The sequence below is a fragment of the Amborella trichopoda genome, chromosome 11 (assembly GCF_054954075.1).
Source record: "Amborella trichopoda isolate Santa Cruz 75 chromosome 11, AtrichopodaSantaCruz75HAP2 v2.0, whole genome shotgun sequence".
NCBI lineage: Eukaryota > Viridiplantae > Streptophyta > Magnoliopsida > Amborellales > Amborellaceae > Amborella > Amborella trichopoda.
Window position 1 is genome coordinate 35,448,713 of NC_142346.1, and position 26,220 is coordinate 35,474,932.

The 26,220-nt window shown below is 40.9% G+C and overlaps 1 long non-coding RNA gene across 4 annotated transcripts in view; it reads left to right on the forward strand.

Moving 5' to 3' along the window:
- The first annotated feature begins 1,400 nt into the window (after positions 1 to 1,400).
- The window catches only part of LOC148779880 (uncharacterized), a 42,047-nt gene continuing 17,227 nt past the window's right edge, over positions 1,401 to 26,220 (forward strand). The window contains exon 1 of one of the 4 annotated variants that reach the window (XR_016044135.1): positions 1,401 to 1,558. This is a non-coding gene — a long non-coding RNA (uncharacterized LOC148779880). The remainder of the gene's footprint in view (positions 1,559 to 26,220) is intronic. The other 3 variants (XR_016044136.1, XR_016044137.1, XR_016044138.1) reach the window with 3 other exon arrangements.

A 26,220-nucleotide genomic window follows, 5' to 3' on the forward strand; every position in this document is an offset into this window, starting at 1 on the left:
TTTCTCTCTCACGTACCATCCATACTTTATCTCTTTCTCTTTCTAACTTCCATATTAAAGTAAAAGATAACTACTACTTATTATTTCCTAAACCAAAAGATCTTTACCTTATCTATATGTTATTCCTTAAACTAAAAAAATAATCATTCCCAAAACAAATCACGCATCCAACTAGGCTCTCTTAACTTATCTCTTTCTATCCCAAATTAAAAATAAAAAATTATAATATTAAGTTTTTTTTTTTTGAAATTTTCTCCTATATCAACTACTATTCAGGTCTGGGTTTAGGTCCGGGTCGGATTGCACCAGACCCGTTGTCACCCTTAGCCCTAATCTCTCTGTACCCAATGTTTCTCTCACACCTTCATCTCTCTCTCTCACTCTCTTTTCATAGTTCTCTCTCTGCCCCAACTCATTTTCACATCCTTATCTCTATCTTCCCCTCATCCCCTCTCCCACTCTTTCTACCCCCAACCTCTCTCTTTCTCTCTGCCCCTAGCTCTCTATCAAGCCCTGATCTCTCTCTCTCTCTCGGCCAACAACCTCTCCTTTTCTCTTTATTCCCAATCTCTTTTTCAACCAACCTCTCACTTTCTCTTTCTGCCTCAATCCCACTAACTTACCCAAAAAAAAAAAACCCTAACATGGCTATATACATTGTATAATATGGTTTAGACCAAACTAAATTTATATTAATATATAGAGACAATATAGAGAAATTGATCTTTCCTCTTTCTTTTGTTTTTTTTGTTTTTCTTAGTCCCATCAAGAGTGCCTAAACAATTGCCCTCACTCTATAATACAGCCAATTTCTCTATCTATGACAATCATTTTCTCTCTTTTATTACTTCTCTGGCTATTCTCCGAGGTGTGAGAGAGGGCAAAAATAGGCTTTTCACTGCTCATGAGGCAATATATTATGAATTTTTACTCCCTCGGGTAAAAGACTAACTTAGATTTTGTTTGACCTGAAATTTTGAGAACCACTAAAAATCACTAGATGATCTTATTAAAAAAAATAAAAAAATAAAAAGAAAATGTATTTTAAGTTTTCAAACGCTCAAATGGCACCCGTCAAAAAATTTAGACCGTTTCTATTTAATTGTGTGGCATTATTTTTTTTGACCCTATAGAGAATGCAATTTAAAAAGTTTTTTCCAACTGAATATAATATATCGTTTGAAATGGTTATATCACCAAAATTATAAGTCCTAAAAATACTCCAATAATGAGTTTTGCCCGACGGAGTAAATGGACAATATGCTCCCTCGGGAGCATGAAGCTACTTATGTGTATACGTGTCGTCGCTCCATCTTGAACAAATGATCGTTGGATGTGAGCACAGGTGACCGTTGGATGTCAACACGATAAAACCTCCTCTCTTTCTTTCAAATCCTTATGAATTTACTCTCTCTCTAAGTTTACTCTTTCTCTCTAACTTTACTCTCTCTCTTCGTGGCACCTGCGCGAAGAGAGAAGGCTTAATCTCGATGCCTAAAACCAACCCAGACGCCCTCAGCCCTTTACCGTTGGAGCTCCCCACTTGCTCTGCAACCAGGTAAGTTTCACTTGTTTTAGATGTCTAGCTGTTTTACAGTAATATCGCAATAAAATCTTTAGATTTTTTTACTGTGTATCTCCAAGAAAACCAACCCTATCTTGGATCTGCCATTTTTGGAACTTTACTGGGGTAGGGTTTTTTTGGTTATTCCGTGCACGCTCTACATTTTGTTTGGATCCGACTATTTTGAGCGTGATTTGATTTTTCTGAAATATTTTTTAGGGTTTTGAGGTAAGGAGTTGGAGCGACATGAAAATTGTCCATTAGAAACAAACACGATTATAGCTTATATTTTTGTTGAATCAATTAATTTCTGTTTCAGATGTATCATATATGGGTTTCCAAAGATGTGGTTCAGGGGTCAATAGTTTTTCCATAGTTAATTTTTATCGATATCTGCACTTTTGATTCATAATTGAGTTATTTGGGGTCTGCATGACTACCGTAGGGGAACTATTTCTATTTGTTTGGTGGGGATAGAATGTAATTCTCTCATATGGCTATGTAAGTACCAGTTATATGGATGAACTACAAAAAAAGAATAAGAGAGTAACAGTTTTACAGATGGGATTATACAAGCTTTGTGGTCTGATATGATTATCTTTTATCAGAAGTTATCTGTTATTGTTCAAAAAGCCAAGCTTGAGATATCACAATGAGCTTGCTAGATGGAACCAAAAAATTACTGACATTTGATCTTAGGAGGCTTTTACTCTTGTTACTATTTTCTGGTTGCATTTTTATTGACGGTGAAATTCCATGCTTTTATTGACTTTGTACGATTTGTTTCTGTTTCTACATAAATTGATGGTCATAAAGGCCCCAACTTGACGCTCTTATCTAAGAACTATCCCTTTGAGGGGGAAAAATGGGCCTCTTGGTACAACCATTGGTGCTCTCAATTATTTGTGTTTGTGTTAGTACATCGAAACAAAGTACCTATGGTTGAGCTGAAATGAAAGCTGAAGAGAATAGGATTCATATCAATATGATTTTAATTGTCAAGTTGGGGGCCGCAGAATTTGGAGAAACAAGAAAATATAGAAGATTTGTGAAATCTCAGCATTTCAGATGGTCACAAATAAAAGATATGGGTGTGCATGTTAATTTTGAAATGTATTTAATATATTTGGAGAAATTCATCCTTTTCTTAAGCCCAAGAATATTTCTTTCCATCTTTTATGCTCAAGAATTGCCTATAATCTACACATGGTCTCCTGTGGGTATCAAGGTTGTCTTCCTATTGTAAATTAATCCACTCAATAGGTCGAGAACCGAGATGATTACCTGCAAAAGTCAATTGAAACCTCAGGGCAAGTGATTTGACTTGGCATTTTCCAAAATCCAAGACATGAATGCCGATACAAGTTTCCTATTCAACATATATCTATTCACCTTACATGAAATCATCATTGTCAAAGCCCTTTTCCAAGTAATTGGGTCGGCTGATTCAACTTACATGAAATGATGAATACATAGATGTTTGGTTTTTATTTAGATGTTTATATTCATGTCTTTTTATACTAAAAGTTATCTAGAAGTGTCTTTTCTCTATATTAGTATTATATTGTTTCGACACCATGCACTAAGCATATACAAGTATCCAATAATGGAACTGCTTAGGGGTTCTTAAATTGGCATATTATGTTTTTTAAACACCTATCCTGGCCTAATCTACCTTTTTTGAAGAAACCGATCCTTTAGACATGTTCTATGATGAATAAAATGCCCACTAACTCTAAAGAAGGGTACAAAGTTTTTTTTTTGATGACTGTTAACTTAAAATTATAAAAGCGAAACACAGTACATAGTACATAAAGTTTGATACAGTTGGCCTCTAAGCTTAGCCCAACCTGTATCGTGGTCTCTAAGGGGAGGACCAAGAGCAATCCAGTCACAAGTTGAACTCTACATTAAAGTAGTTTACATGGTGGGGCTTATAGAACTGCCCATATACAAAAGCAGTCAAAAGGATGAAGGGCCTATAGTTGCCCTTGTACATAGTCTATCTAAACTAAGCATTCTGTGAAGAAGATTGGTGTGCTGCTCCTTTAGCGAGTGCGTCTGCGGTTGTGTTTGCAGTCCTTTGGGTATGCTGCCACGTGACATCTAGGTCCCTGCATAAGTGGAATGTGACTCAAATACCAAGGTGGGTCGCTTTTCTCAGATCCCTAGGTTATGATATTATTGGTGTCTCCTTCTAAGAGCAGGATTCTACCCCACGTAAGGTTAAAATGTTTGATTCCAGTTAGAAGGGCCAAAGCTTCTGCTGTTTGTGAGTCTTTTATTCCTATGAACTCCGAGAACAAAAGGACTTCAAAGTTTCTAAACACTCCTCCAATGCCTGCAGGACCAGGGTTACCTAAAGAGCACCCATCAAAATTGAGTTTAATCCGACCTTCTAGGGGAGGGGTCCATCTTAGATTGATTTCACTTTTATGATGGTTGAGGAATAGAAGATTACTCCATTCTTGTAGAAAGGAAGATGCTGAGATTCCCGTTAACAATTTATGGTGGGTTGCCTAAAAAATAACAGAGTCTGTTATTTTATGGAAGAGAGTGAGGGTGGAATTCTTTTCCCTTTGAAAAGTTCTAGAGTTTCTTTCCTTCCATGGGTGCCATAGGGTAGCCGCTAAGGATGCTTTCTACAGAATTTTACCTGATTTTCTCCATTTGTCCTCGAAAGATTGGGCTATCAAAGGCGGAATGGAAGGTGGAATCACCCACGTCAAACTAAACAACTGGATGAGTTTTCTCCATACAGAAAAGGCAAACTTGTAGTGTAATAACATTTTCTTCCTCTTCTAAGCACATTACACATTTGTTAGGTATTTGAAAGCCTCTTTTCTGGAGATTATCAATGGTTAGGGGTTTTCCTAGAGTTGCAAGCCATTGGAAGAATTGGGCCCTTGGTGGAGCTATAGAGTCTCATGCTTTGCTTGAGATGTCAGAATTGTCATTCCCCTCTACTAGAACCTTATAAAAAGATTTAACAGAGAATCTTCCTGATGGGGAAGGAGTCCATATCATTGAGGCTTTCCCTGACTGAGCTAGGAAGACTCTATGCAATTCCAAGCTTAGAGAAGAGAAGGCAATAAGTTCGTTCTCAGATAGCAGCCTTTTAAAGACGACTCCAAGTCCTTCTGCTGCCTGAGTTGGCCATGACTCCTCTATTGTGGATTCTTTGTAATTAGAAAGTATGTAAAGTGAGGGGAATCTGTCTTTGAGTGTTAAGGAGGCTAGCCACTTGTCCTCCCAGAACCTCACTTTACTTCCTCCTCTTGCATGGAATCTAATGTGCTCTCTAAAGCTTGGGAGGATGGATCTTAAGGATTTCCATATACTTGACGCTGATTTCCATATCTCTGGCAGCCACTTTGAAGAAGGGAGGTTCTATTTGCTTTTTATCACCTGAGCCCATAATTGGTTCTCGTGATAAGCTAGCCTCCACCACCATTTTCCCAGCAGTGCCAAGTTTTGTTCCCTTAAGTCTCTAATCCCCAAACCTCCCTTCGTTTTGTGGGTGCAAATCTTATTCCAGGTTAAAAGGTGTATTTTCTTGGTCTCTGCCGAACTAGACCACAAAAAGTTTCTCATAAGTTGTTCGATCCTCGTAGCTATAGTAACTGGAATCTGATATAGCAACATGAAGAAGATCGGTGTATTTGCTAAAGAGGCTTTGATAAGTGTGCGTCTGCCTGGCAAAGACAGGTAACGCCCTTTCCACCCAGTTAGCCTTCTATCTATTCTATCAACCACTTGGGCCCACATCTGTTTTTTGGGTCTACCAAGGCCTAGTGGGAGTCGCAGGTAAGTAGTGGGGAGGTCTTCTACTGCGCATTCCCACCCCAAGATAAAGCTTCTTGTTTGGGATGCATTTAGGCCAACTCCAATCATTTTTGACTTAGCCATATTGACCTTAAAACCAGTAGCTATTTCAAAGCAAGCTAGGAAAATTTTAAGGTTAAGGATCTCCCTCTCATTAGCCTCAAGGAAAACTAGCGTGTCACCTGCGTATTGCAAGTGAGACACTATTGGGCCTACCCTACTTGCTTTGAAACCAGATAGTAATCTAGCCTGGTATAATCTGAAAATGGATTGACTGAAACCTTCTCCCATTATGGTGAATAGGAAGGGGGATAATGGGTCTCCTTGTCTAAGGCCCCTTGATTCAGGGAAGAATCCCTTAGGGGAACCATTGATGAGGACCGAGAAAAAGGGTCTAGAGTAGCACCCTTTCATCCACTTTCTCCATCTCTCTCTAAAACCCATGCTGTGTAAGGTTTGATCAAGGATTGACCAATCAATGTGATTGTAAGCTTTTTCCCAATCGATCTTGAAGATAAGGCCTGGTTTTTTTCTTTTATGGCATGAGTGGGTACATTCATGGGCTACCAGGACTCCATCTAGGATCTGTCTGTTGTTAATAAAAGCTGACTTGGATGGGGAGATAACTAGATTTAGGACCTATTTTAATCTGGAGGCAAGGACTTTTGAGAGGATTTTGTAGGAAGAATTAAGGAGGCTAATAGGTCTAAAGTCCTTAATGTTCTCTGCTCCTTCAATTTTGGGTACCATAACAAGGAAGGTGGCATTGATGGCTTTATTAAGAATGCCTTTCTCATAGAATTCCTCGCAGAAAAGCTTAAAATCTTCCTTAAACGTGGTCCAATAGGTTTTGAATAGAGCCACATGAAATCCATGACGTCTAGCAGCCTTGTCAAGGGCCAGGTCCTTGATCGCCTTCTTAATTTCTTCATCAGAGAAGGGGGGCTCAATCCACGCAGCTTTCTCTGCAGGAAGGGTTTTGAACTCAATGTCTTCCATAGAGGGTCTGGGTAGGTTAGGGTTAGAGTAAAGGTTACTGAAGTGAGATAAAATGGTCCCTTCAATCTCACTTTCCGAATCAAACAACACCTCTCCAACTTCGATGGTTTGGATTAGATTAGTTCGGCGCCTATTACTTGCTATTCTATGGAAGTACTAGGTATTTAGGTCCCCTGACTTTAGCCAAGTGACTCTAGACCTTTGATACCAAAATAGTTCTTCCTTTTTGAGAGTGGTGAGGTATTCTATTTTGGTTTTTTGTCTGAGGTTGGCTTCGTCATGGGACAAATCTTTGGATTCCTCAATCTTATCTAGGTTCTGGATAATCTCTAGCTGAGATCTTTTTGACACTGAGAAGTTTCCTTGCAAGGAGGATTTCCATGAAATAATAGATTTTTTGAGGAGCTGCAACTTTGCAACTTTTTCTGAAGCTTGAAACCAGCTCTGCCAGAGACTTGATTTGAGAAAGCTTGCCACCAAGAATCAATGAGTGTTGTCAGCTCTTTTTCTAAGGTCCAAGCCAGTTCGAAACGAAAGGGTTTGGGTCCTCTAGGTCCAGATTGGGTATTGAGTAAGTATGGGGCAATGATCTGAAATGGGTTTAGGGAGAGTAAAGGCATGAGACCTTGGAAAGTTTTCATCCCAAAACGGGGAGAGTAAGAATCCATCCAATTTAGATAGAGTGGGTTGGGCTTCATGGTCCGACCAAGTGAATTGATTCCCTAGAAGTGGGATTCCAATTAATTCGAGTTTGGAAATGAGGTCGGAGAATTCATACATGGATGTGGTGACTTGGGAAGAGGAGTTTCCTTCAAAAGGCCATCTGGTGATATTGAAATCACCCCCCAGACACCAGAGGGTGAGGAAGGTTGGCGATATCTTCAATTTCTTCCCAAAATTTTGGTCTTAGAGCTGACCTGTTGGGGCTGTACACAACAGTGAACTTCCACTTAAGGTGGTCAGTTCTCCTTGAGAGGATGACACGTCCGAGGGATAGAGATGCTCGGGGTTAATGGAGGGAAAAAGGTTGATCAGTTCTCTATAGCCATTTTTCCTCCTCTGTCCATTATCCCCCGAGGTAGAATCCAAAGAGAGGAGCAGCTGGTGGTGAGAATCTGAGAATTTAAAACCCATAACTTTGAAGAAAAACTTGACCTTTTCTTTGGATTGCTCAAAGCTGATGTCATCGATGCTGTCTTGCCTGGCCAATTCCTCTTCCCAGTCGTCGGTTGCTGCAGATCCTTAGGTTTCGGTGGTGCGTTGAAGCAGGGGCAGGAGCCTTCGTAAAGGAGTAGAGGCAGGAGAGGCGGGGAATAGTGTACAAAGCAGGTTGGGGGTTGGAGAGGTTAGGTGGTCCTTGATACAGAGGTTTGGTTAAGCTATCAGTCATGAAACATAAAGGTTCATAAGGGGTAGGGGGAGGTGTAGTAGGGGAAGGTTGACGAAGTGGTGAAGGGTCAAAACAAGGTGGGGGAAAGACAAGGGGAAGAGGAGCACTAGAAGAGAAAGCCCTTGATTCAATAATGTGGCCCACGATGTAGGAGGGGTTAAGTGCTAGGTGGAACTGTGGAAGATGCTTCTCAATGATGAGGAAGGCTGTACGAGGGATAAGGGGGTGGCCATGAATGCGGCAGAAAGAAATAAGGGAGGAGCTAACCTTGCATATAGGGGACTATTCAGGGTGAAAAGGAAGGTAATGGGACCGATAAGCAGCTATTGCCTCCAGGTTTAGCAGCGAAGGGCAATAGGTGAGGATCATCATGACTCCAATTGGATACTGGGACCATTCCATTTTCAGGGATGCAGGAGGGGGCAAGGGGGATAGGCGGGGGGTAGACAAGGAGTAGACGAACAGGTCAAGAAGGGGTTCATGGAGGGGAAGGTTCAGAGCAATAGAAGAGAGGTTAGCTGTTGGGTCACCTCTACCTTCATCTGTAGCCTTTGTCGCTAAAAAGAGGTTCTTCTTTCCTGGGGAAGTTCTCTGCTTTGCCTCCTTAGAAGGAGAAAGGGATACCTGAAGCTCTGAAAGGGTGGGGACAGTGGGGAAGGCTCACTGTGGATAAACGAGGGAGGGGTGCAGTTGGGGGCGACATCACTCGATGGGATGGTCTCCTTTAGAGAGGGGACAACAATAGCTCCAAGGGGCTTTGGCAAGGCAGGGGAGGACTTCAAAATCAGAGGGCCAGAGGGAGATCTTTCAAGGAGGGGGAAGAGGAGTCAGATAAGACTGTCTGACAAGAGTAGGGAGAGTACTTGAGGGGTAGGAGGTTACTTGCCAAGGGGTTAGAATCAGTCGGTGATGGGACATTAGGAACCTTTACAGAGGTCACAGTAGAGGACACCTGTGAATGGAGCATGACAAGTGTCGAAGAGACCACGAGATGGGAGGGGTCACCATGATGGCCAGGAGTGGGGTGAGTAGGGGATTTCAACGGGTAGTTGGCTGTCGCAGACTCATTGAGAGTGAGATCTAACGGTTGGATCTCACTGCATCATCAAGGTGGTTCGAACGGGCTCTAGGCAGGGGGGCAATTGTTGAAGCCTGACTGAGTGGACACGTGTCGTGACCTTGTAGCGAGAGATGGGCATCTTGGGTTGATCATTCCCGGTGGCCTCCGTCTATTTTTCCGGTGGACCACCATCCACTGTTCCGTCATCTTGTTGCCCTTCTGAGTAGGGAGGTCCCAAAATGGCGACGACCAGCCAACGAGGATTGGGTACCAAGATTCCCCTACCTTGATCCAGATTTTTGAGGGTAGAGCTGAAGAATTAAGAGTCTCCAGTAGAACTTGCGTTGAACCCAATGGGAGAAATTCAAGGGACTTCCAGTTGATGGAAATGAGCCTGTCACACTTTTGAGCAAGTTTTCTAAAAGTAAAGGGAGACCATTGATGCAGAGGAATATTTTTGCAGGTAACCCAGAATTTGGAAGAGGCTGAGGATCCTAGCTTGGGAGACCAAGGCTTTAGGGAAAGCTTGGCCCTTTTAAAGGTAAGATTGGATTGGTTTTCCACTGCTTTCTGTGTCAGATTTAGGGATGGGCAGGACAACAGATCATCCCCGTTGGACAAGTTCTTGCATGTAACATTAGGTTCTCCCCACATAATTTGTGCCCATTTCTCAATACCCCTAATGTCGTTGCGTCGAGGGACAAGAACCCCTACTAGCGCCGCTTGCAACTTAGCAGATAAAGGCTGAGAAACAGAGTCAGGGATTTTGAACGGGGAGGTTTGGGTCCTCGGAAGGCAGTCTACCGTGGGCACAGCTGGGGGGGGGGGGGGGGGGGGCGGGGAGGGGAGGGGAAGAGGATAGATATGAAAGGGGAATGGGTAGGTTGGAAGTTACAATCTTAGCGTAAGATGCTGAGGTCTTTGGTTGGCTTTGAAGAACACGGGCAAAAGGTTTAGGGTGGGAGCTTTGAGAGGGAAAGCGAGGATAAAGGTTTGTGTATTGTCTCGCAGTCTGAGAAGAGGGTTCGAGAAGGTTCTTGGTTCCTGCGCTTGTCACCAGCAGAACTGGAGAACTTACGGATAGTATTTGTATAGACTCCTCCTCCATCTCATGTGAACTCCGTTGAGGAAGACCCAAGTTGTTGTTTAAAGGTGTAGGGCCGATTTGCAGAGTGAATAGGTCGTCGAGAGAAGGTAGAGGCAGAGTTTCTTCCCGTCATGTTGTCTGTGTCTGGGGCTTATTGACGAACTTCTAAGGACCCAAATGGCTTGACAGAGAAGGAGGGAGAGGGAGAGGGACTCTTCCAATGTAAAGGGTACCGAGTTTTGGAATTGTTTTTAAAGGTGATTTCAGTCACTAAGCATGTTGTTTTTATCTTTCTTTTATTATTTCAGATTATAAAACGATTAGCAAAGTCTCTTCAGTATATTCATAGGGACTTACTCTCGCCTATGTTTAGCACAACCTAAAAGAACATATACAAAACATGGTGGAAATTGCAATCCGTTACTTGTTTTGAATCAAGCAACAAACATAAATACTCTTATGAAGTTCAGAAATAAATCACTAACTTCATAACTTCTTTAAATTGTTTTAAAACTTAACAATTGGCTTAGATCAAAGGTCAGTCATCAAAGAAGCTAACAACTAACACTAACTGCTAAGCCTGAAATGTATATCAGAGTTGAGCTCGCTTTTATATCTCTTGTTGCAAACCTGATATTTAGAAACCCATTTAGGACTTAATTTTGTTCTTAACATCATAAAATGTTTGCAATAGATGCTTGCTTCCATTTCCCAATTCTAGAGAGGGAGCACAATAACATAAAAAGTAGAGCGAGAGTGTGAGGAGTGAGAGAGCAATCATAAAGATCGGAGAGAATGAACAATGAAAAAAAGGAGAGAGAGAGAGCAAAAAATAAAAAGTTTAGGTCAAAACAAGATTTAAGGAAGCCAATCCAAAAGATAAATACAAGAAAGAAGGGAGAGTACCATTAAATCACATCGTTTTCCAGTACGGGGTCTATGAGCATCATAAGTATCATAGATAACCCTAGGCACCATTTTTGGAAAATTACTCCTTGCATCTTCGATTCAAAATTGCATCATCTAGATTAACCACAAAGAAACCCCAGGAAAAGTAAGTCAATTTCAGTCAATTTTGATGAAGCCACGTTCTAGCTATAGTGAAGGCAGTTGGATGAAGGCAGTTGGATGACTCGTCAACCGGTTACTGTTAGCTATAGTGTTTGATCAGGAGACTCATAAAAAATCTATGAATAGTATTTTTAATGGAATAGTGTTTTTACTATTCATTACTATTCTTATGGACTCGTGTGCTGAAGTGTTTGCAGTCGAGTCGTCTATCTCACGATTATATTGGACCCTTCGAAATTCTTGGAAGAGTTGGAAGTGTGGCATACCGATTGGCCCTACCACCCGAGTTGGTTAACATTCATGATGTTTTTCATGTATCACTGTTGAGACAATATCAGCCTGACCCGTTTCATGTTTTGAGGTATGAACCAATCTCAATCAAAGAAGATTTGACTTATGTTGAGCAACTGATTGAGATATTGGACAAGAGGGTGCAGGTTTTGCGCAACAAAGAAACCCCTCTCGTCCGTGTACTATGATAGTATCATTTAAGAGAAGAGTCAACATGGGAACGAGAAGATGAGATCGAGGATAAATACCCCCATCTATTTGATTAACTGACGATTTTGAGGACAAAATCCTTTTTATTGGGGGAATGATGTAAGGACCTAAACTTTTCCTGAATAGAAAGCTTGCGCAGCAGTAAAAAGCCAATGGAAGAGGAGAAGAGAAGTTATATTGCCGTCTGTGTAGCTGCCATTTGTGTAGCTGCCATTTGTGTTCTGTATAGCTGCCATTAGCGTTATCACCGTCTGTGTAGCTGCCATTTGTGTTATTGTCGTCTGTGTAGCTGCCATTTGTGTTATTGCCATCGGTGTAGCTGCCATTTGTGTTATTGCCGTCTGTGTAGTTGCCATTTGTTACTGCCGTCTGTGTAGTTGCCATTCGTGTTTTTGCCGTCTGTGTAGCTGCTGCTGTGAGTGTATGCCATGTGGCCCATGTAAGCCACTTGTGGGCCTTTAACAGCCGCTCGGACACCACATACACAACACTTGTAACCCTTGTTGCTACTTGGCTTGTGCATGCTGCCTCCTCTCCCCTTTCTTGCTTATAAATACCCCTTCAAACACTCCTCTCAAGAGTTTTCACACTCTCTCTCTCTCTAGAGCCCAACACTTAGAGCTCACTGTTACTCCATTGAAGAACCATTGTAAGAAGCTTGAAGGGGACTGTGAAAAGGGAGTTTTGGAGGCACAATTGCACACTAGGTAAGTGGATTAATCCACCATTGCATCTAAACTTGTGAGGCATGAAACTAAAATAGTACAAGCATGAAAGGGGTGAACGAAAGTGATTGTGTAGTTGTGGTTTATGCATTGTTTCACAGAACTGATGCCTCTGTTGCATGATGGGTTTTGATGTTGCAAATGACTCTATTGCTCATAAAAATATGTAGAAAAATGTGTATATATGTCTAAATTAAAATGAAAAAGATTTTATGATGTTATCTACTGTGAATTGATAGTTATTTAGCATTCTTTGAGGCATGCCATGTGCACACTGTGAATTTCCAGGAATGTGCATGTTGTTGTAACAAGCTTTTGAATAGCCAAATGAGGTTCAAATGACTTCAAATTACTACTATTAGAAAGATATAGGTGTCTACTTTGATGTGCTTGTTTAAACCTTGTTAAGACTCTTTATAAATGAGGGGTTATGCTTCTAATTGTGCAAGCATGTCACTGTTAACAGTTTTCTCTGAAATTTAACTGTCACCTCTGTTGACATGAGTTTTGACTAACCAAATGAAGTCCAATTGCTCTCAAACCACTGCCATTTGAAAGATCTCTGCATGTGCTTAAAGTTGTATGTTGAAAATATTTCGAAATTCCTCCTAGATTGAAAGTTATGCTTTAAATTGTGAGAGCATGTCACTGCTAGCAGATTTCACCAAATTCCAAAACTATCACTTCTGTTGTCACGAACTTTTGAATGGCCAAATGGAGTCCAAATGCTTTCAAACTGTTCTTGTTGGAAAGATACATGTTTTCACTTGAACTTTGGTTTTGAAACTATTTTGAAATGCCTTAGGGATTGAAAGTTATGCCCTTGGTAAGTAGGACATATCACTGTCACAAATGTATAGCAGACTTCAGATACTATACTTCCACTGTATTGATCTTTTGATTGGTCAAACGGGCTCCAAACGCTTTCAAACCACCCCCATTTGAAAGATATGCGTGTTTTGCCATTCCCGAATTTTGAATAGATTGAAAGTTACGTCCTGGTTTATGACAGTATGCCACTGTGAGAAATTGTAGCAAGTTTGGAACTGAACCCCTCTTGGTACTGTTATACTGTGAAACACTGTGATATTGTTATACTGTGATACTGATCACTACGCAATGGGACATCCATTTGTAGTGGGTACTGTTATACTGTCAAATACTGTGATACTGCTATGCTGCGATATACTGTGGCACTGACCACTACGCAATGGGGCACCCATTGGTAGTTGGATACTATTGTGCCAGCAATTACTGACTATACCTCGACCCCAATGATAGGACTAGGGTTGGGAGGTGAAACTAAGTAATAGGGAGGGTTGCGCCCCCCCACTACGAATTAGGACACACCCAATGGTAGTGTAACGCCCTCTCGCCAGAAGGGCATAAGGAGAGGGTCGTGTTTTGCAAAGCCATTGTCTATCAAATACCTCAAAGCGCGTTGGGGAGTGTGTGTGAGGACTGTACGAAGTGGATCACCCACTTGTCATTGTCCTCCCTCCTGATCGAGGGTAGAGGTTCCAAGCTACAGAATTGGCTTGGCCTAATCAATAGAATTTCTAATTCGGGAGTAGGCAACTCTTGTGTGCATTTGTGATATGTTGGTGTTTCCGTTCTGCTAAAGGTGAAATGACTGATGATTTATGCACTGTATGATATTTCGACAACTGAAACGTATCCATTCTTGTACTGGTAAAATACTGAAAGGCATGGATAGAGATAACTTAGTGATGCCTGTGTGAATGTTGAATACTTGCCTACTGCTATTATCAATTATAGGTCAGGATGCAATGGTGTGGATCTACTTACTGGGCTTTGAGCTCATTCCTTTCATTTCCATTGATGTGGGGTGTTAGTCTCTGATCTGAGAAAGAGGGCAGCTGATCGGTGCATTGGACGGGTAAAGCGTGGAGCGTGGCTTAAAGGGATTCTAAGAAGCTTTCCATAGTAGGTGTCTGGTGGCAGCGACACTGAGATGTGTGGTTGATCTTGTAATTTGTGGGCCATTAGTGCCTTGAACTATGTGAAATGAAAATTTGGAGGATGGTTGTATATGAAAATGACTCAGCATTTTATTTCTTTTGTGGTTTGCTCTTGATTCCACCTTTTATATGCGTTGAGCCACTCCCACTTGAGCGGCGTTCGAGACCTCCGGTCGTGACCCCACACTCTGTTGCCCTCCGGCGTGGCACGAAAGGGATCAGGGGCGGGGTCGTGATAGTTATGGTATCAGAGCCAATTAGGTAAGCCAGTACAACTGTGTACGTCTCTTTATGACATTTGATTGTGAAACTCTTGAGAGGAGTGTTTCAATCATGGTAACTGAGTTTCACAATTATGGTAACAGTTATGGTATTAGAGCCAGTACATTGATGTAAAGCTCTCATAAAGGTGGTATCAGAAAAGCTCAAGAGTGGACTTACCGTACTCGTTGGAAGGCGCATGCGGGATCGTGATCCCAAGGTGGCGAATGTCACTTAGGTCGAAGTGAACTCAACGCCTTATGAAATCTGTAATCAAAGCACTCCACGAAGAAGAATTAAAACAATCATTCTAAAACGCATTAAACATTAAAACAGGGGAATTTTATTCATAACTTAATTACACTGTACATAATGTCTTTCCAAAATGTTACAACAAGAGTTTGGGGCATCTATGGCCCAATATTACATACGATTCTAAAACAACAACCACAAGCTATGACCGGCAGCCAAACATACGTACAATGGTAGAGACTTCACAACAAAGGCGTGGCTTCAACCCTCGACCACGAACCTTACTGCTCCTAGCTCGAGACCTGCCACTATCAATCTACAAGGATTGAAATTTATGGAATGAGCTATGAAGCCTAGTAAGAAGATCTAGATGCTAAGCATCATAATTGTATTTATTCAGGTATCAGGAATAATTCTTTCAATTATAAGCAATCACAGTACAACATTTAAATCAGCAGTCTTATCAATACATCTATCATAGGTGTCATATCAAATATCATAACTATTATAACTATCATTCAGTCAACATGGGCATTATCATTCACATTCACAATTTAAGCATTAACCACTCACTCTTTAGTCCACCTACTCCCGAAGTAGAAGCTCTATTCATCAGGCCAAGCCAATCTCATTGTTTAGGACTCCTACCATTACTTAGGAGGGAGGGCAATGACAATGAGTGACCCATTCAATAATGGCCTCATACTCGCTCACAGTCTCCAGCGCGCTTTGGGGCTTTTGCCTTCCAAGACACGGTTCATTGTTTTCTTTCCACATCCCATAAATTGTTCGGGGGGTGTGACCCTCCCATTACACACTCATCCTAACTCCCTTCCTATCATAGAGAGTTAGGAAACATTGTCGGCAATCACTTTCGTATCAGATCACATCACACTACCACGGATAACCTGTGCGTAGTGTCACTTATATCACTTTATCATTATCGAAGCACAATATGGTCATGCTTAAAGCATGTTGATAGATCACGTATCACTTGGCACTTATCACTTGTTACATGGCACTGGTTATGTAATACTTATCACATTTCATTATGACGTTTATCACATAGCATTGATCATATAACACAGGTCACATAACACGGGTCACATAACACTATGGCACTTAACATGTAACGCGTATCACATGAAAATGGTCACATGGCACTTACACTTATCACATGATACTTCATCACATGGCACTTACACTTATCACATGAACATGGTCACATAGCACTTACAACATTCATCGCTTGATTTGATCAGTAATTAGTTCAATAAAAGGATATTACAATTCTAACATTCTCTATATTCACATCCATGGTATCCTCATAGAAAGAGGGCACCATTATCAAACCATGGAGAATTTTGGCATGGTTCCAAAATCAATTTCGAAATAGACTCACTCATTGTTCATTTAAAAGTGATTTGGACACATTTGGGCGTAGTTTGGTCTCTAAACAATTCAGTATAAAAACAAGCCCAGTTCTAGAAATTCTTGTCGTTGATAACAGTGATGTACCGCTCTTATTAGAGGCATAACTTTCAATCTAGAGGGTATTTCAAGATGATTTCAACATGCAACTTTAAGCATACACAGAGATCTTTCAAATGGCAGTGGTTTGGGAGAAATTAGACACCATTTAGTTAGTCAAAATTCATGGCAATAGAGGCAGCAGCTACGAGTTCCAGTGAAAACTGCCAACAGTGACATGCTTGCACAATTTGAAGCATAGCTCATCATTTGTAAAGAATTTAAGCAAGGTTTAAATATAGACATTATAGTGGACACAAATATCTTTCAAATGGCTGTGATTTGAAAGTATTTGGATGCCATTTGATAGGTCAAAAATTTGATACAAAAAGAGTGACAGTCCAGAAATTTTCTGCAACCTTTTAACAGTGACATACCCACACATTTTGAAGCATAAATTCGAATGCATGGGGAATTTCAAGATGATGTAAAAAACAAAGTTAAAGTGGACAACATATCATTCACTCAAAACTAATTTGAGCCCATTTGGACTTTATTATGTCACTGAAAGGTTCAATACAAAAGCATCCAGTCTTGGAAATTCCATTCCCAAGTTTTGACATGTATCAAAGAATGAATAATATCTTTCAAGCCAAAATAGATATTCATACAAAACCTATTCCATCTTAAACTAGACTCACGGGAGGGTTTTTACACAATTTTTCACAACCAGCAGAGTTATCTTTATTACTCAATCAATCATGAATTCTAGCACTACAGTTCTGAATCTGCAGGCTCATTCTTGCACAATCACACTCATGTTCTTCCATTCTATCAAATTACATTTCATGCTTGAGTAAAATTTGTGATACGTAGATTCTAAATCCACTTACTTGATGTGTATTGGTGCCTCCAAGAATCCTTTTCGCACAGTCCCCTCATGCTTCTTCAGTGAGTTCTAATGGAGTAATAGTGGGTAAAGGGGCTGAAGGGTTGGCTCAAGGCAGAGAGGGAGTAAGAGTGAATGGCGTGAGGAAAGGGGAGAGGGGCTTAAGTACTCCCCAAGTGGAAGATGGTAGCTCAAAAGTTGGCAAGTGGAAGATGCTACACATGCAACTGGACAAGTGGTGTGTGTGGCAGCATGCACTTGGTGGGTGGCAATCTCGAATCATGCATGGCGATGTCACGCACGACGTTAACACGCACGACGGTGACATGCACGGTGGCAGTCCATTTTTTCTTCTTCTTATTGCCGCGCGTGTTCACTCCTTCAGAGTCTTCTTCATTTTACACTCATGGCGGTAACTCCTCTCCTCTTCTTGTCATGCGCGACGGTACACTCGCGACGCAGACCCTTTCTCTTTTCTCCTTCTTGTCATGCGGCGGTAACACTCGCGGTTCTGAGTCTCTCTCTTCTTCTTCTTTCACGTGCGGCGGTAACACTCGCAGCGCTGAGTCTCTCTCTTCTTTCACACGCGGCGGTAACTCGTGACACTGTCTCTCCCTTCTTCTTCTTTCACGCGCGACGGTAACAAGTGCGACGTTGAGTCTCTCTCTTCTTCTTCTTCTTTCACGTGCAGTGGTAAGCCCTCTCTCCCCTCACTGTCGCTCGTCTCCTTCTCTATCAGACTCCTACTACTGCGTGTCTTCATGACCGGGAAATCTTGGTCCTTACATCATTCCCCCCTTAAAAAGGATTTTGTTTCAAAATCGTCAGTTAGTCAAATAGATGGGGGTATTTATCTCGGATCTCATCTTCTCGTTCCCATGTTGATTCTTCTCTTGAATGATATTGCCATAACACACGGGCGAGAGGGATTTCTTTGTTGAGCAATACTTGCACCCTCTTGTTTAGTATTTCAATCGGTTGCTTGTCATAAGTCAAATCTTCTCTTATTGGGATTGGTTTATATTTCATGACATGGGATGGGTCAGGTTGATATTTTCTCAACAATTTTACAAGAAAAACATCATAAATGTTAGCCAACCTAGGTGGTAGGGCCAGTTGATATGCCACAACTCCAATTCCCTCTAAAATTTCAAAGGGTCCAATAAATCGCGAGCTCAGCTTTCCCTTCTTACCAATCTCATAATGGCCTTAGTTGGCAATACTTTCAAGAAGACCCGATCACCCACTTCGAATTTGGGGTCTTGTCGACGATTATCGACGTAACTCTTTTGGCGACCTTGGGCTGTCTTGAGCCGTTCTCGAATTAAATCAATATTTTCTGACGTTAACTGAACAATTTCTGCCCCTAACAGTCTCCTTTTACCGACTTCATCCCAACATAGTGGTGATCTGCATTTCTTCCCGTATAGTGCCTCAAACGGTGCCATCTGAATACTGGCCTGAAAATTGTTGTTATATGCAAATTCTATCAGGGGTAAATGGTCATCTTAGCTTCAGTTATACAGGCCTTTAAAATATCTTCCAGGGTCTGAATGGTTCTCTTTGATTGTCCATCAGTTTGAGGGTGAAAAGCAGTATTAAAAGTAAGTCTTGTCCCTAGGGCTGACTGTATACTAGCCCAAAACCTCGAGGTAAACCTAGTGTCCCTGTCAGACACAATACTGACTGGTATACCATGCAACCTAACTATCTCCTTGATGTATAATTGGGCTAGTTTATCTAAGGTATAAGTTGTACCGATCGATAGGAAATGTGCAGCCTTGGTCAATCGGTCCACAATGACCCAAATACTTTCGTGTCCGGTGTTCGTTCTAGGTAAGCCCGAGACAAAATCCATGGTGAAATGTTCCCATTTCCGTTCCGGCATGGGTAAGGGGTGTAGTAATCCGGCAGGTCTCTGGTGCTTAGCTTTCACCTGTTGTCATGTCAAGCACTTAAAAACAAAAAGGGCTATTTCTCTTTTCATGTCGTTCCACCAGAAAGTTCGTTTCAGGTCCTGATATATCTTAGTACTCCCGGGGGAGCGATGATCTTCCTCTAAAATAGTTCTCTTTATATCCTCATCCTTCGGAATGCAGACTTGATCCCTGAATCTTAACAAGCCATCACTATTCATGGAGAAATCATCTTTTTTTCCTAGTTTTATCTCTTTCGAAATTTTTGTGAGTTGAGGATCCTTCTTTTGTACCATGCGGATTTGTTGGAAGAGTTGGGGTTCTACCCATATGCCAGCGGTCATTCCTATTCCATCACCCTAGGATAAAGTTGGGTGCTATTTTACCACATCTTTTAACATTTCCATCTCTCGGACCATCAGATGTGCCACTGATAGTATGGGCTTAAAGCGTCAGCTACTATATTAGTCTTACTTGGGTGGTAATCAATGGTACAGTCGTAGTCATTTAATAGATTCATCCATCTTTTTTGCCTCATGTTCAACTCCTTCTGAGAAAATAGATAGTTGAGGCTCTTATGATCTGTAAACATCTTAAACTGGGCCCCATAGAGGTAGTGACTCTAGATTTTTAAAGCGAACACTACAGCCGCAAGCTCGAAATCATGGGTTGGATAATTTTGTTCATACGGCTTTAATTGTCTGGAGGCATAAGCAATGATTTTCCCCCTCTGCATAAGTACACCCCGAGTCGTTTATGAGAGGCGTTGGTGTAGACTACAAAGTTCACAATCAAATGTCTTACCTAACTGTGGCACCTAGCTGTGTAGGATATATGGTCAAAATCAAATGTCAAATGGGTAATATAACTTGGCTCACAATTATTATAATAATTGTGGTATTATTATAAATGAGAAGACATGTGCCTACTGTTATGGTATTTGAGTAATAATTATTATGGTATTATTATAATAATTGTTATGCTTGAGTAATAATTGTGCCTACTGTTATTATAATAATTGAGGTGTCGATATTTGTACTGTTATTATGGTATTAGAGTCAAATGGGTACTGTTACTCCATTGAAATGCTCCTCTCAAGAGTTTCACGATTATGGAAAGTCCCCATTTGAAATGGGGACTTACCATAACTGTTAGTGAAGATGATGAGGACTCGTGCCAACAATGCGAGTTCCAAGAACGAGAACACCGAGGCCTTCGGTGAATTCTTCAGAACTCTAGAGGCCATGACCCGGATAATGAGAGAATCGATGCCAGCCCTGTCTACCCCTGCCCCCGACCAAAGTGATAGTGGGTTGATAGAGAGATTTAAGAGGCTAGCACCTCTGACTTTCGTGGGGCATGGGGGAGTAGAGAAAGCGGAGAGGTGGAGAAGACAGGTAGAGAAGATTTTTGGAGTCCTACACTGTACAGATGAGCAGAAAGTGAGACTGGCCATTTTTTATGCTAGAAGGAGAAGCTGAGCACTGGTGGGGCTCAATAAAGCAGTCTCGGGAGAGGTCAGGAAATGTAACAACTTGGGGGAACTTCCTGGAAGCATTTTATGAAAAGTATTTTCTTGACTCGGTGAGAGAAAGAAAGGAGGTAGAGTTTATAGAGCCGCAACAAGGAAAGATGTCCGTGGAACAATACACAACAAAGTTTGTTGAGCTTTCGAGGTTCACGCCGCACATTATTGACACAGAGGTGCGAAAAGCCAGCAAATTTGAGAGGGGCCTTCGGCCTGATATAAGGAGGAGGATAATTTCGGCTAACCTCAAGACCTTCTCCCCATTGGTGGATCTTGCCTTGAAGATAGAGAGAGATTGTGAAGAGTTTTGATTGAGAAAAGAAGGGAGAGTGGGGGCCGTGCCATCAGGGAGTTTTAAGAGGAAGGCTTAACCACCTCCACGGAGAGAGTTTAAGGGCAGGAATAATCCGGTCGGTGTAAAGATTCAGAGGACCTTCCAAGGTGACATAAGGGAAAATCGGCACCCGGCTTGCCCTCACTGTGGTTTGAGCAACCATACTGCAGTCGAGTGCTTCAGGAAGACCAGGGCATGCTTTCGATGCGGCAAGTAGGGCCATTTAGTGAAGGGCTGCCCGGTGAGAGGACCAGAGAACCGACCAAGGACTCAAGGTCGGGTTTTCGAGTTGACAGAACAAGAGGCTAAGGCGTCGACCTTCGTTATTCAAGCTACGCTTTCTGTTTGTGGAATTGAAGCAAGAATTTTAATTGATCCTGGATCTTCCCACTCTTTTGTCGCACCACATTTTGCATGCCACATGAATGTTAAATCTGAGCAGCTTGATTGGACTTTGGTTGTATGCACACCCATGAGGGAATCTTTAGAGATTGATATTATATTTAAACATTGTGGGGTTCTGCTTGAGGAGCATGTTCCACCTATAGACTTGATATTCTTAGACATTCATGATTTTGACATTATTTTGGGCATGGACTGGTTGTCTACACATCATGCTACGATAAAATGTCATGATAAAACTGTAACTTTTAGACGCACAAATCAGCTTGTATTGAACTTATGGGCATTAAGAATGTTTCCCCTCTACTCCTTATCTCGGCCGTTCGGGTTTCCCGCCTGTTGGCCAAAGGATATGTTGGGTATCTGGCTTATGTGGTGGAAAATAGGGATGCCCAATCTAAGTTAGAGGAGATACCGGTGGTGAGAGAATATCTAGAAGTTTTTCCTGAAGAGTTAACTTCTTTGCCCTCAGTAAGGGAGGTAGAATTTGAAATAGAAGTAGCCCCTGGTACTGCTCCCATTTCTAAAGCTCCTTACAGAATGGCCCCAGGTGAATTAAAAGAACTGAAGGAGCAATTACAGGAACTATTGGATAAAGGGTTCATCCGACCTAGTGTATCACCGTGGGACACACCACTTCTGTTTGTAAAGAAGAAAGATGGGTCTTTGAGAGGCTATGTATTGATTATAGACAACTGAATCAGGTCACGGTAAAGAACAAGTACCCCTTGCCCAGAATCGATGATTTGTTTGATTAACTTCAAGGGGCCCAAGTATTTTCCAAGATTGACCTCCGGTCGGGCTATCATGAACTGTGGGTTAAGAAAGAGGAAGTTTCCAAAACCGCATTCAGAACCCGGTATGGTCACTATGAATTTCTGGTGATGTCGTTTGGGTTAACCAACGCCCCAGCTGTCTTTATAGATTTAATGAACCGAGTTTTTATCCCTTCCTAGATGATTTCGTGGTGGTTTTTGTCGATGACATTCTGGTGTATTCGAAGAGTATGAACGAGCATGAACAATATCTAAGGATGGTCCTTCAGACCAAAAGTCCGAAAAGCTGTATGCCAAGTTTAGTAAGAGTGAATTTTGGCTCCCAAGCGTGGCTTTCCTCAGGCATATTGTTTCCAAGGACGGGGTTGCAGTTGACCCTTGTAAAATCGAGGTTGTACTTAAGTGGGGAAGACCAACAAATGTGTCAAAAATTTGCAGTTTCCTGGGATTGGAGGGTTGTTATAGACGTTTTGTGGAAGGTTTCTCAAGGACAACACTTCCCCTCTCCCACCTAACTCGGAAACAAGAAAAGTTTGTCTAGTCAGATTTTTGTGAGGAAAGTTTTCAAGAACTAAAGAAGAGACTGGCCACAGCCCCGATTCTGACCTTGCCTGAGGGGAATGAGGATTTTGTGGTGTACACTGGTGCCTCGCATAAAGGGCTTGGGTGTGTGTTAATGCAGCGGGGAAGGGTCATAGCTTACGCCTCCAGGCAGTTAAACCCGTATGAGCAAAATTATCCAACTCACGATTTGGAGCTTGCAACTGTAGTGTTCGCCCTAAAATTTTGGAGGCATTATCTGTACAGAACCCAGTTTAAAGTGTTCACTGACCATAGGAGCCTTAAGTATTTGCTTTCTCAGAAAGAATTAAACATGAGGCAAAGAAGATGGATGGACTTGTTGAATGATTATGAGAGTACCCTCAATTACCACCCGGGTAAGACAAACATTGTAGGAGACGCCTGGAGTAGGAAGCCCATGGTATCAGTGGCTCACTTGATGGTTCGAGAGATGAAATTATTGGAAGATGCAGTAGAATGGCACCCGACTCTACCCCTTAGTGATGGGGTGGGAATAATTTCATGTATAAGGGTGGAGCCCCAACTCTTTCAGTAGATACGAGTGGCACAAAAAGAAGATCCTCAGCTTAAGGAAATTCTCGAGGAAATGAAGTTGGAAGGAAAAGAGGACTTTGCTGTGGGCAGTGATGAATTGTTAAGATTTAATGATTGGATATGTGTTCCTAATGACGAGATTGTAAAAAGGGCTATTTTCAAAGAAGCACACCACTCCCGTTACACGATGCATCTAGGGAGTACAAAAATGTATAAGGATCTGAAGAGGGTCTTTTGGTGGAATAATATGAAGAGGGAAGTGGCACAGTTTGTTTCTAAGTGCTTGACCTATCAGCAAGTGATGGCTGAACATCAGAAACCTGTCAGACAGTTACAGCCTTTACCCATGCCAGAGTGGAAATGAGAACACATCACCATGGATGTTGTGTTTGGCCTGCCTAGATCAAGTACTGGACACGATAGTGTTTGGGTCGTTGTGGACCGATTAACTAAAGCTGTTCATATCTTATCGAGAGATAAATGAAAAAGGTAAACAACTCTTACTACCTCCTCAGAAAAAGGGAAAACTTTACGAAGGGATCCCTAGACCGAGGAACATTCAGTTTAAAGAGCCTAAAGAAGCCTCGAAGCAGCATCAACATTTTGCTCAAATCCCAAATGCTCACGATTATCTGTTAAAGATATTATGAGATTACAAGAGTAATTATGCTTATCCCAAACTAAACAAGTTGCAGATTTTTACCGAAACCTAGATATCACTTCTAAGTTTTATCATGAATTAAATGCTCTATGGAAATCCCATATTTCACAAAGTAAAACACAATTTAGAAAAAACATAGGAAATTTTTCTGACACACAAAAGCAAGATGGGACCCGGGACAAGACTAAACCAGTAATTTTCAGATAAAGTAGATCGAAAGAAAATATTTTCTTATATAAAATATATGCATATATTAAATGCTTATGCAAAAAAGTCTACCTTGCAATAAATGCTGAGCTACGAGTTTTTGTATTATACTATTCAAAAGAAGGAATCTTTTTCCATATATCCCTTGAAAGACCACTATGCAAGTGTGACTTACCGTTCGATCGTGAGATGGACAACTCGACTGAAAACACTATTCAACACACGAGTCTATATGAATTGTAAAAACACTATTTGATTAGAAATACTATTCATAAATTTCTGATAAGTCACGTAACTAAACACTGTAGCCAACAGTAACCTATTGATGAGTAATCCAATTGCCTTCACTATAGCCAGTACGTGGCTTCACCAAAATTGACCAACGACTGCCCTTCAAGTATATTCACGTGAAAGTTTTTTGCAAAGGCCATCACCTGGCGGAATTGAAAATTTTATTTCAAGTCCAGATCTTTCCCTTCGCCTATAGAAAGAGGATCCCCCTCTTAGTGAAAGGAGTGACCAAAGCCTCATTCCAGTGGTCTTGTCACCTCTCTCTTTGTAATAGTTTCAATTCTCATCTCTCTCTTTGCATTTGTGTTTTAAATTCTCCTTCTTTCTCATGTTGTAAACCCATTCTCTAGAAATTGTATGGTTAAGGAGGAGTCATTGTTTAGATGTAATGTCTAAAACAAAATTTCTCTAATATTATAATTTTTTTTTATGGATGCTGTTAGCATGCGGCGAAGCCCGCACATGTAAAAATACGAGCTTGGCAATAAATATAGTTTTAAATATATTTTGATCTTAATTTTTAGAGAATATATGATCTTCAACATGGAGATCATGAATATGAAAAATTAAATAAATTTTGAAAATTAGAAATCCAATTTGTCTCCAAAAAGTACATTCCCATGAGATGTTCTTGAATTGTGCTAACATGATTGCAGAAACCATCGACAATAATAAAATGTTCATATGCTTGGCGACTGAAATCACTTTTAAATATCAATTCCTAAACTCGGTACCCTTCTCTAGCGTTAGTGGGCAATTTATTCATCATCGAACATGTCTAAAGGGTCAGTTTCTTCAGAAAAGGTAGATTAGGTCAGGATAGGTGTTTAAAAAACATAATATACCACTTTAAGAACCCCTGAGCAGTTCCATTATTGAATACTTGTATATGCTTAGTGCTTGGTGTCGAAACAATAAAACACTAACACAGAGAAAAGACACTTCTAGATAGCTTTTAATATAAAAAGGCACGAATATAAACATATAAATAAAAACAGAACATGTATGTATTCATCATTTCATGTAAGTTGAATCAGCCGACTTAGTTAGTTGGTAAAACGCTTTGATGATGATGATTTCTAAGGTGAATAGATCTATGTTGAATAGGAAAACTTCTATCGGCATCCATGTCTTGGATTTTGGAAAATGCCGAGTCATATCACTTGTCCTCACTTAGGTTCAATTGACTGTTGCATGTAATCAAAATAGATGTATGTTGAATAGGAAAACTTGTATCGGTCATATCACAATAGATGTATGTTGAATAGGAAAACTTGTATTGGCATCCATGTCTTGGAGTTTGGAAAATGTTGAGTCATATCACTTGTCCTCACTTAGGTTCAATTGACTGTTGCAGGTAATCATCCCGGTTCTCGGTCTATTGAGTGGTTTAATTTACAAAAGGAAGACAACCTTGATACCCATAGGAGACCATGTGTAGATTCTAGGCTATTCTTGTGCATAATAGATGGAAAGAAATATTATTGGGCTTAAGAAAAGGATGAATTTCTCAAAATATATTAAATACATTTCAAAGTTAACATGCGCACCCATCTCTTTTATTTGTGATCATCTGAAATGCTGAGATTTCATTGATCTTCTATATTTTCTTGTTTCTCCAAAATCTACGGCCCCCAACTTGATATTAAAAATCATGTTGATATGAATCCTAACCTGTTCATCTTTCATTTTCAGCTCAACCATAGGTACTTTGTTTCGATGTACTAACACAAACACAAATAATTGAGAGCACTAATTGTTGTAAAAAAGGGCCCGTTTTTCCCCCTCAAAAGGATAGTTCTTAGATAAGAGCATCAAGTTGGGGCTTCATGACCATCAATTTAGGTAGAAAGAGCAACTTATCGTATAAAAAAAATAAAAGCGTGGAATTTCGCCGTCAATCAACATGCAAC